The following is a 9,866-nucleotide window of genomic DNA, read 5'->3' as shown; positions in this document are numbered from 1 at the left end:
TCTTTTGATTTTGTTAAAAAACCCCTTTTAATACATTAAAGATTAAAGTTGGACCTAAAAAATGTCGTGTAATGCATTGATGAGCGTGTTATATATTCTTTATGAGCTGTCCTTCAAATACAAAGCTCTTTGAGTTGTCTCTCAAATGAAATCCCTTAATTCCGTCAATCCAAATTGATATTTTTATTCATCAAGCTCGATTTTCATGAAATTCATCCTTAAATCGTTGTTAAAAATGCATGTGCATATTTTTCTGCCGCCTCTTATTACCATGCACCTACATATTTATCACCGCTTGATGGACCCAAAACGCATGCTATGTAAATTTTCACTCGGTCGATACATTTGACAGAGCTCGTATATAAAATGCCTCAACTTCGTTTGATTTATGCATCATTCACGCGCAATTTATCGTAAAAATTACGAAAAAGGTCAGCGCAAAAAAAAAGATGGAAATTCACGTTTTTCGAATCTACAGACAAAGTGCACTGGCGTTAAAAGTCACTGGGGTCATTTATTGGGTAGTTTATAATGCAGTAAAACATAACTGATTTCCAATTTTGTTTACTCAACTTACAAACATTTTGATTTACGTGAGTGCGGCACAGATATGTATTGATATAGTACATATATACATATATATATATATATATATATATATATTCACGTATATCAATAACATCACCAGCAACAACATTCAACAACCAACAATAATAAAGAGGCTGACGGGCAGGCAAGCGTAAGCCGAATCGTGTTTATATATTTACTTAACTTTTATGGTCCTCCCTTTGCCAACGTGCAAGTGTATTTGATTATGACAAACAAATACAGCACGGGCCAAAATAAGAGTAGTTGTATAAAATTATAACAATTAAATTATAATATAATTGTATAATTATAATTCAATTATAATTAGAATTAAAAGATACTCTTTGACCATCAATTTATTTATAATTTTATAAATTTTTATTTTTTAAATGATTTCACTTACAGTTTTAAAATCCCATTAGTAATCTAATGTTTTATTTTTGTGACCTGATTTGCTAACTCAACGTATTTACACATTTCATGCACAACTGTACGGAGGAAAATTCGTATACTGCGGAGTGGGACAAGCGAAGTCAAGGTAGCGATGCATAAACACATATTTGCATATGTCACACGCACAAAGCCAAAGAGTGGGTGGTGGTGGGTGCAAATTGAGGGGATGTTCAGGGCAGATTGAGTGATGCCCGCCAGAAATGACATATTGCACCGAAGCGTTTGGGTTAAAATGCCACTCGTTTGTTAAGTGATCAACAAATTGCATTTAGATACATTTCAATTGTTAAAAAACTGCATCCTTTAATGAAAATGTTTCAATAAATTCTGTTAAAGATTAAATTTTTCCTGTGGATATTGCAAGTTGATCCACCTTTCCACTCTCTTCGTTCGTGTATCCTTTTCTTTGGTTATTTACCTTGCACTTTTAGTGCACCTACCACCATTCATCGATTGGCCATATTTCTTGATATTTTATTGCTCCTTTTTGCCTTGTGCGTTTCATCTTTCATACGCACTCGATATTCAGGCAATCCACTGAAAGTGCCATCATCATTCGTTCCATATGCAAAAGCCAAATAACATTCTCGCAATTCCGCCTTGTCCCCTATTATTTCTGCCTCGGTTTCGCCTTTGGTCCTTGCTGGCCATTGTTAAAGGCTTGTGGTCGCCTCCTGCTGTTGCAACTTCAGTTGATGCTGCCGCTGTCAAGCTGCCAGGACGTGGGACTTAAGAAGCCGCAGGATATGGACCAGTCCTCCAAAGTCACCTACACTAGGAAAGAGATAGCTTTCAAAATGTACAAGATATTAAAATTAAATTTAAAAAAGTTCATAATTAAAGTGTAAATAGTTTTTATTTTTTTTATTGAAATTTGTCTTTTTTTTTTATATATAAAGTTTAAATGTAATTGCAAGTGTATCTACACTTTAAATATTTTTAGGTAAGCATTTACTTAGCTTAGTTACGATTTAGTTTCAATTAATTCCACGCAATTAATAATTAAAAATAATAAATGCAATAAATTTTGATTCATGCGGCATATTTTTTCCAAGTGTTCCCCTTTTGCTGTCCTTGCTAATGAAACAAAAACAGACAAGTTAATGTACAGTTGATGTACCATCTAATGGCTCTCATTGCCACGCCCCCATTACGAATTTTGCCGCCCACAGAGATTTGCATAAAAAGCTGGAGAGCTGACCGTGCTAATTGAGTGAGTAAGCGGTTGCCGGGCTAAAACTTTTCGACATTCTAATGCCATTGTCAAGCAGCTTCGCTTCTGCTCAAACTAGTTAACATTTCCGTTTCCCCAGGTTCCATGCCCATTCCCAATCCCATGGATTCACAGTCACCCACTTACCTTGCTGGTAGTGCGCCAGTGCTCATGAATATGCCTTTTATAAATAATTCAAGCGCATTTAGTGATAGCTCGGCCTAAGCCCTTGCCCAGGGTCCCAGTTTCATTTGTGGAGCAAAATTAACAGAGCGCATTGAGTGGCCATTTCAACCGATTTCGTAGACAAAGAAGCAGCACCGAAAGCAAGTCAAATGTCACAGGACGAGCGATTCGGTGACTCGGAGGAGGAAGCCCAAGAAATTTGCGGAAGTCATGTCCTCTGTTTTCCAATGCAACACTACCAAGGGTCGCTTAAAGAGTTCGGTAATGAAAACTATGTTAATTATAATTTTTACCCTCAGTACTTTTTAAAAGTATATTTCGTCGATCATAAATGAATTTAAGTAAATATAGGCATTTTGAAAATAAACATAACCTTTTTGATTGCTTTTATTTGTTACTCATTTCTGTAGCAAGCCTCTGTGCATTTCGCTCGATTCATATTATTCGACCCATTCAAAATCAGCTTGTTCATGTTTCTTGTAATTATTCAAGCATAATTTATCCCAATGGCAGCTGCTGGTAGCCACCACGCCCCTTTTGCCAGTTGATTTTTAGCGTTTACAGCCTGGAGTTTTGTGAATGGACTTCCTTTTTGGCATGGCTTTCAAAAGTGTTGCCTACTTTTCGGGGCAGTCACAAATTACCAGCTCAAACGAGCATTACGAACAGCTACAGCAACAAGGACTACAAATCCACTCACTGGCTAAACAAAATAACACAATTTACAGTTAATCTAAATTGTTTTGGCTTTTTATTAGCCGCACCAGCGCGAGAAAATAAGTTTTTTGTGGCTTCTGCTGCAACTGAACTTGATAAAACTTGAGCAGAGACAGATGTGGATAGAATGGGCGGGGGCAGCTTTGGTTTTTGGGAGGTGGCACATGATATAGCAAGAGCAAAACTGACTTTATTATAATTTTCAACTTTTGATTTACTGCAGGGCCACCCCCCGCGTTCCACGAAATGGTAAGAAGAGCACAAAAGCCAAACAAAATGAGGCTAATTTTTATACCGCACACACAGACACAACAATGGCGACGCAGATAGCAAGTCGCACACAATTGCAAAAGTTTTTTAACATAAGAAAGCAGCAGCAGCGAAAGAAGCTGAGAACAGGCGAAGATTTCACAAAATTACAACAATAAAAGCGAGCAATAAAATTAAGCATTGTAATATGGCGACAAAAAGCCACGAAAAGCAAAACGAATTCATGGAATTAAAGTTGCGGCTTTGGGGGTAATTTCTTTAACAAAATGTTGTAAAATAAACGGTTTAAAAAATTATGAATTAATCTTACTATTGAAAAAATATAAATTTGTATTAAAGACTCAACTTTAAAATCTAATACAAGTTCTATTAATAGTTTTAGGGATTAAGGCGAAATATGTATACCACCTGTAAAGCCGCCAAAGCAATTTAATTCGATTACTTAAACAAAAGCGACCAATTTAATGGTTTTATTGCCGAATAATGAGCAATTCGGATTTAAATTAAACCGCAAAGAGCGGGGGTCGGTGACACAACCCTTTCCATCGGAAGGATTGGGGCGATATCCGCACCGCCTTCCCAAATGTAGCACGTTCCATAATTGCAGATCAATGAGCTGCTGGCGAGGCATATACAATGGCAGCGCTGATTATGACGATGGCATAACGATGATTACGCCAATTGTCCCTCTAAGCTCAATCTGCCGCCCCTCCCCAGCGACCACGCCCCCTCCGTTTATGTGTGTATAGCATTTTAATAAATTACGTGACAAACTGCAATGCTCTCCTACGCCAAGCTGTCTTCGACTGCCACACGAAAGCATATAAGTTACTTTTATTCGAGGGGCGATAATAAATTATATACATTCAGCTTATTTTCGTAATATAACAAATTAAATTAAATTATATTATATCGTTAATATATTCGATCTTATAACAATGTGCATCATAACTTTACATTACTTCCTATTTGCACAGTGTATCCGCAGCAGGTGTCACCTCCGAAATTGCTGCGTTCTCGAATTTCCTTAATGTAGGCTCATTAGTTGGAGGGTATTAAAGCGGCTTTATGTTGAGGGGTATTCGAATGCCCGACGGGGAAGGGGGAAAGTGCGCGGAATTGCATTAGTAGGGGCTGCTATTGCAATTTGCATTTGCCAAACGTCTCCGACATTTGCATAGTCGTCGTATCTTGTTGCGTGCATTCAATGCTCCAAGTGAAATTGCCAAAATGAAACGACGAAGTTTTGCACACAGTTAACAATATTAAATCGGATTTCGAAAGGCGGCATCGCCTTTCTTGCTCCGCTCTCTGAAAGCAGAAAGTGTAATTACATTTTGCCTGTTTTGTGTGTTAACAAACCGTATAATTGGTCCAAAAGTGCGACCTGTCACTGCAGAAAGTCCCCAGCTGAGTTCCAGCAACAGTTGGCCGCATTTGAGAGCCGGATTCAGATTCCGGCTGCGAATCCGTTTCGGGTTCGGCATGTTTAATGAGTGCCGCGCGAGTTTCCGGGACACTTGAGCGGACTTAGGGATATTAAAGGAATTTCGAAGAAGATCCCAAAGGACACGACAGAAAAGTTTCCTGGAAATGCTTTTGAGCCTGTAATACCAAACCTTATAAGTACTCAAAACTCGTTTCTATTTTCTTGTTATATTTAATGTTTCGCTGTTTATTAAGCATATTACAAACATTCCGAACTAAAATTCTTCAAGAGAACTTTATCTGGCTTTCGACCCTCAGTGTGGCATCTCCATCTTGCAACTCGACAAAGCTGCAGTTCGGCTTCCCTGGGGATACAATATATTTCCGGAGACTCCGCCTTCCTTTGCAGTTTTGCATATTTTTCGGGGTCGTTTTGGCTTCCATTTAACCCATTCCCTTTGTCATCCATACACTGGCAGCAAGATGAACTTAATGAAATTTCTGCGGCTACTCAGTGAACCAAGGCAAACAACAGAACAGTGCCAGAGGAGTTGGAGTCCTTTCCAAAAAAAGAAAAAATATTTAAAAAAAAAAGGGAAAAGTCCAAGGTCCATTCGAGCGATGCGGCATGAAAAATTGTGTTGTGTGTTGTGGCTGAAAACGAGTCAAATATTGACCTAACCTGAACCGGAATCAACTATTCGTATATTGGATGTTTTGATCTCATTATCAAAGTGAATGGAAATCAGAGCACCGAGGGATGGGGAAATTGATTTGCCCCTTTTTGGGTCGCTGGCTGAAGTTTTGTTTGCTTTGCACTTGACATACTCCGAAGCCATGCGTGAATCTATGCCTCTGGCCAAAACCAAACAAGACATGCCATTAATTGATTTTGAACACACTTCAATGAGCATTCGAGAGTGAAAGTGAGTGGTCAAGCGGACACGCTTCGATGATAAACAATACAAATGCCCTAGAATGGGACTAGGGATTAAACCTAATAGAATCTGAGATTGACCTTAAAGCGTACCTAATGATACTACGTTTTTAAGGCAAGCTACAAGAGTAATACGTCCAAAAGTTGTTTTTTAACAGTATTTTTAGTTATCTTTAAGAGAAGCATGTAGGGTGCCTTATTGAAATGTTGGACTGATTTGTGGCATTCCGATGAGTATTCCGTTGCTGCTAAGCAGACCAAATCACTGGCGGCGACGGGACTCCCTCTACCCGCGACCGCACCACACTCAACCCTCGACTTTTGAGCCATGTCAGGATGAGCGCGTGGCCAACTGACAATGCCAGGAGCATCGGCAACAACAAAGAACCGGGAGAAAAACTGGGTGGCTAAATAAAGAAGAAAAAAACGAAAACGGCTGCTTTGCATGCCAGGCGATGCGCCGTGCCAATTTTTCAGTTAAAAGGCCGGAAAAAAGTGGCCCAAAAGCATTGTAATAAATGCGTTTGAAGGGAGGAACGTGCAGATGGAAAGTTGAGGCATTGCGGACTTGCCACTGATGAACAGACGCAGAGAAAACTGGCAAATAAAACAACGAACACGATGGAAACCGAAATATGAGCAACAGTAATTTCTCGAAATGATGTTCGATGTGTACTTAATTCATTTTATTAATAACTTATTGTTTAAAAGTGTCAATTGATTGGTAATGTGTTACAATGTTAAGTTAACTATATTTTTATAAAAGTTTATAATACTTACCCCTTTCATTTGGGTTCGGTAATTAATGTCATTCTCCCCTTTTCAACACTCTTGTTTAAATGATTATGGAATTTCCTTATACTTTAGTGACCCCTGTACATAGTCACAACCACTCACGCACTTTTGCCTTTGGCCCATAAACGCAGAACAAGCGACATGTATCAGCTTCCACCTTCACGTGACCCCACCGCCCACTCTCCACGCCCACTTTCTCCAATTTGCCTCGAGTGTTGTCACTCGCATTGCATTCAGCACCGGTGAAGAGGAGAGAGAAAGGTCGTGTTGGGATAAGGTAGATGGCGGAACGGTTGGGGTCACCTGTGCACACACATTCCTCCACGCATCGTCATTTTTATGCGACGCACTTTAAGGAGCGCATAAAAAGTGGCCAGACCCAATCGGAATAGCTATCTGCCTTCAGTTTATTTTATATTATCATCGTTCATGAATTCTCAATACTCTTTTAAAAGTAAAATGTAGGAAGGAATGTTTAGTACTTATTATATTAAAAATTGAGGAAACTAGAAATTGAAACATTTACTGCATGAGCTTATAAATGTATAAAATAATAACAAATATTTTAAATATTTAACTCTATTAACTAATTTATATAATTTGTAGCTTATAGGGGTTAAAAGATCCGTGAAACTATCTTATCCCATTCGGTATGCACATTAAGAATTACCTTATTTAGCTGCCTTATTTATTTTAGAGTATTGCGAATTTCCTTCTCATTCCGGATTTCCGCCGTGCTTCTTGGCTAAGTTTGCTTTATCTTTTAGCGTTTTATGTCGCATTTGCGTTCTACGACCCAGAGACGCGACTCCAGCTCGTCTTATTGTAATAAATTTAAAACATTTTGCACGCTTCATACACATTTTATGAATCCTGAGAGCCAGGGAAGGAGTTGTTGGCTGGGGCTAAAGTGCAGCCAGCTGAGCATCTTAAGAGCCGAGCGGCGAAAGCGAAGATATTTTATTTGGCCATTGAGACACCGAAGAAGGCAAAAGTGCAATGCAATTGGGATTTATGCAAATGGAGAAATAAATACATATATACGGGACAACGAGCGGATATGTACGAAAACTTTCAACATAGATTAAAAAATGTCAACGGAATTTATGCGAAATTATGCTGCAGCAATTTCGAACGGGTCCAAATCTTTTATGCATATGCAGAGCCGACATTACCCATACGGCGCGTGTGCCGCCAGCGAAATTGCAACTGCAAACTTTTCTTCACCGTTTCAATGCCACCTACACAAGCAGGAGCCCTAACAATGCGCCTTCCCTTTTTAATAATGCTGCAAATGCATATTTTATAAAGGCAGCGTAACAAACAAAAAAAGCGTGTAAATAGTGAAAAACTAGCGTGGAAAACCTTGTGACAGTGCAGTCGCAGCTGCACGTTAAATCAAGGAGGAGAGCTCAGTGCCACGCCCCTGTATTTGAATAATGGGCGAAACAAATGAGGAACTGGGAAATAATTCATGGAACAAAATCGAGGAACAACAAGGATTTTGGCTTAAACAGTAACATATGGTGCGATTTGCATTTAATGTGAAAATGGGACTCTAGTAAAACAATTATCCATTTTGGGGCTTAAATTAGATAATAATTATATATTTGAAACTGTAAGCATTACTTTTAGTCATTCTGTAAATACGTTAATACGTTAGCTGCCTAATTATTAAGTTACGTATTGTTTTGTTTCAAGAGATACACAGAATAATCGAACCTAAAGCAGAACTCTATTTTCCATGGTTGTTTTTCCGCCGCATTTCCTTCTATCTCGCTGCCTCTTTGGCGCAGTAAAATCGACAACAAAAACCGAAGCTTCATTATGAAAGTAGGAAATTGTTATGAAAATTGACTTTTTAGCCGCAGGCCAAACTAATTTTGCTGCCTTTCACTGCCCTCCCGTTCCCTTTCCTTCATTTTGCATCGTCCTTCGGGTGCAGTAAGTGGCATAAAAGTCAACCGACGGCGAATCGTCTGCTACTTTTTCTGCCTCCAATCGAGCTCGGTTATTATGTCGTCCGGATCGGAGGAGTGGTAGCATCGATTGGAAATGGGAATCGGACTCGTTATCATTTGACTGGCCATTTGCTGCTTATCAAAAGCTGATTGCAAATGCCTCCAGCTTGCCGTCCTTTTACTAGCTTTTTCTGTTCGTTGCTTCTTGGCCTTTTGGCAGACAATAAGTTGGGTAGTACTAGCTGAAGTGTTCACTTGGTGCAGCAACTATTTTCGAATAGTTTATTTTTAATTCGCGATAAAGTAAGTGCTGTAAAGTGTCAGTAAAGTAAAAACAAAATAAAACATTTATGAAAACACATGTGAAATAATTTATTTTTTATTAATTATATCTACATTTTTATACAGGTCTTTTGCTGTCCAACAATAATTATACGTGATAAGTATTCAGTGGGTCATTACGTTCGGTTTGATTTCCAACGAATTTGCTTGATCCTTTGATGTGTTCATCTCTATTGAGGTAAAACTTATTGCACCCGAATCGACAACGCCAGTCATCTTTGTTTATTGTTTTTCACCAGGAACTCGTATTCTGCAGTTACTGGTGGCGCTTTTCCAACTGCTAGTGATTTTCCACACTGCCAAAGCCTTTTGACTTGTTATTGCATATAAACTTTATAAATCTTTTGCTCGGTTAAACTTTTGCAATTGAGTTGAGAATACAAATTAACTCAACTTGCAGTGAAAAGTTTTGCTAAATAACAACAGCAAAAGCAGCAACATCGTCAGAACTTCAGTGGCAGCTGCGGCAGGCAACAATAACATTTACCTACAGTAAATCAAAAGTTTTTCGAGCCCATTTTCGGAAGCATTTCAAAGTGCCGGCTGCTTTTAGAAATGGCTGTCCCCTTTTCCTTCTAAATTTTTGGTGGTCAAAAGTTAGCTCAAAATATAGTGTGGAAATTCTCTTAGTTCTGCCAGCTTTGAAAATAATTAGGTTAATGAAATTGTTATTATCTGAAAGGAATAGCAAAGGATTTACATACTAGCTAAATGCCAATATAAATAATTCAGTTGAAAGCAAGGTTTGTAAATCAAGGCACGGGATTGCCCCTAAGAGCTACAGAAACACAATCCATATAAACATAATCAACTTGTTTTGTAGACAAACATTAGAGTTTCTAATCACCTTCGTTTACTTAGTAACGATTTCCCCTTTAAAATGGAAAATAACACTTAACCACTATCCAACCATTTCAAGGCCTCAGGAACCGCTCAAATGATTTGTTAATTTCACCGAAAATTGAAAATGTAATCA

The sequence above is a fragment of the Drosophila sechellia genome, chromosome 2L, assembly GCF_004382195.2.
Source record: "Drosophila sechellia strain sech25 chromosome 2L, ASM438219v1, whole genome shotgun sequence".
Taxonomy (NCBI): Eukaryota; Metazoa; Arthropoda; class Insecta; order Diptera; family Drosophilidae; genus Drosophila; species Drosophila sechellia.
This window is presented reverse-complemented; position numbering follows the sequence as displayed.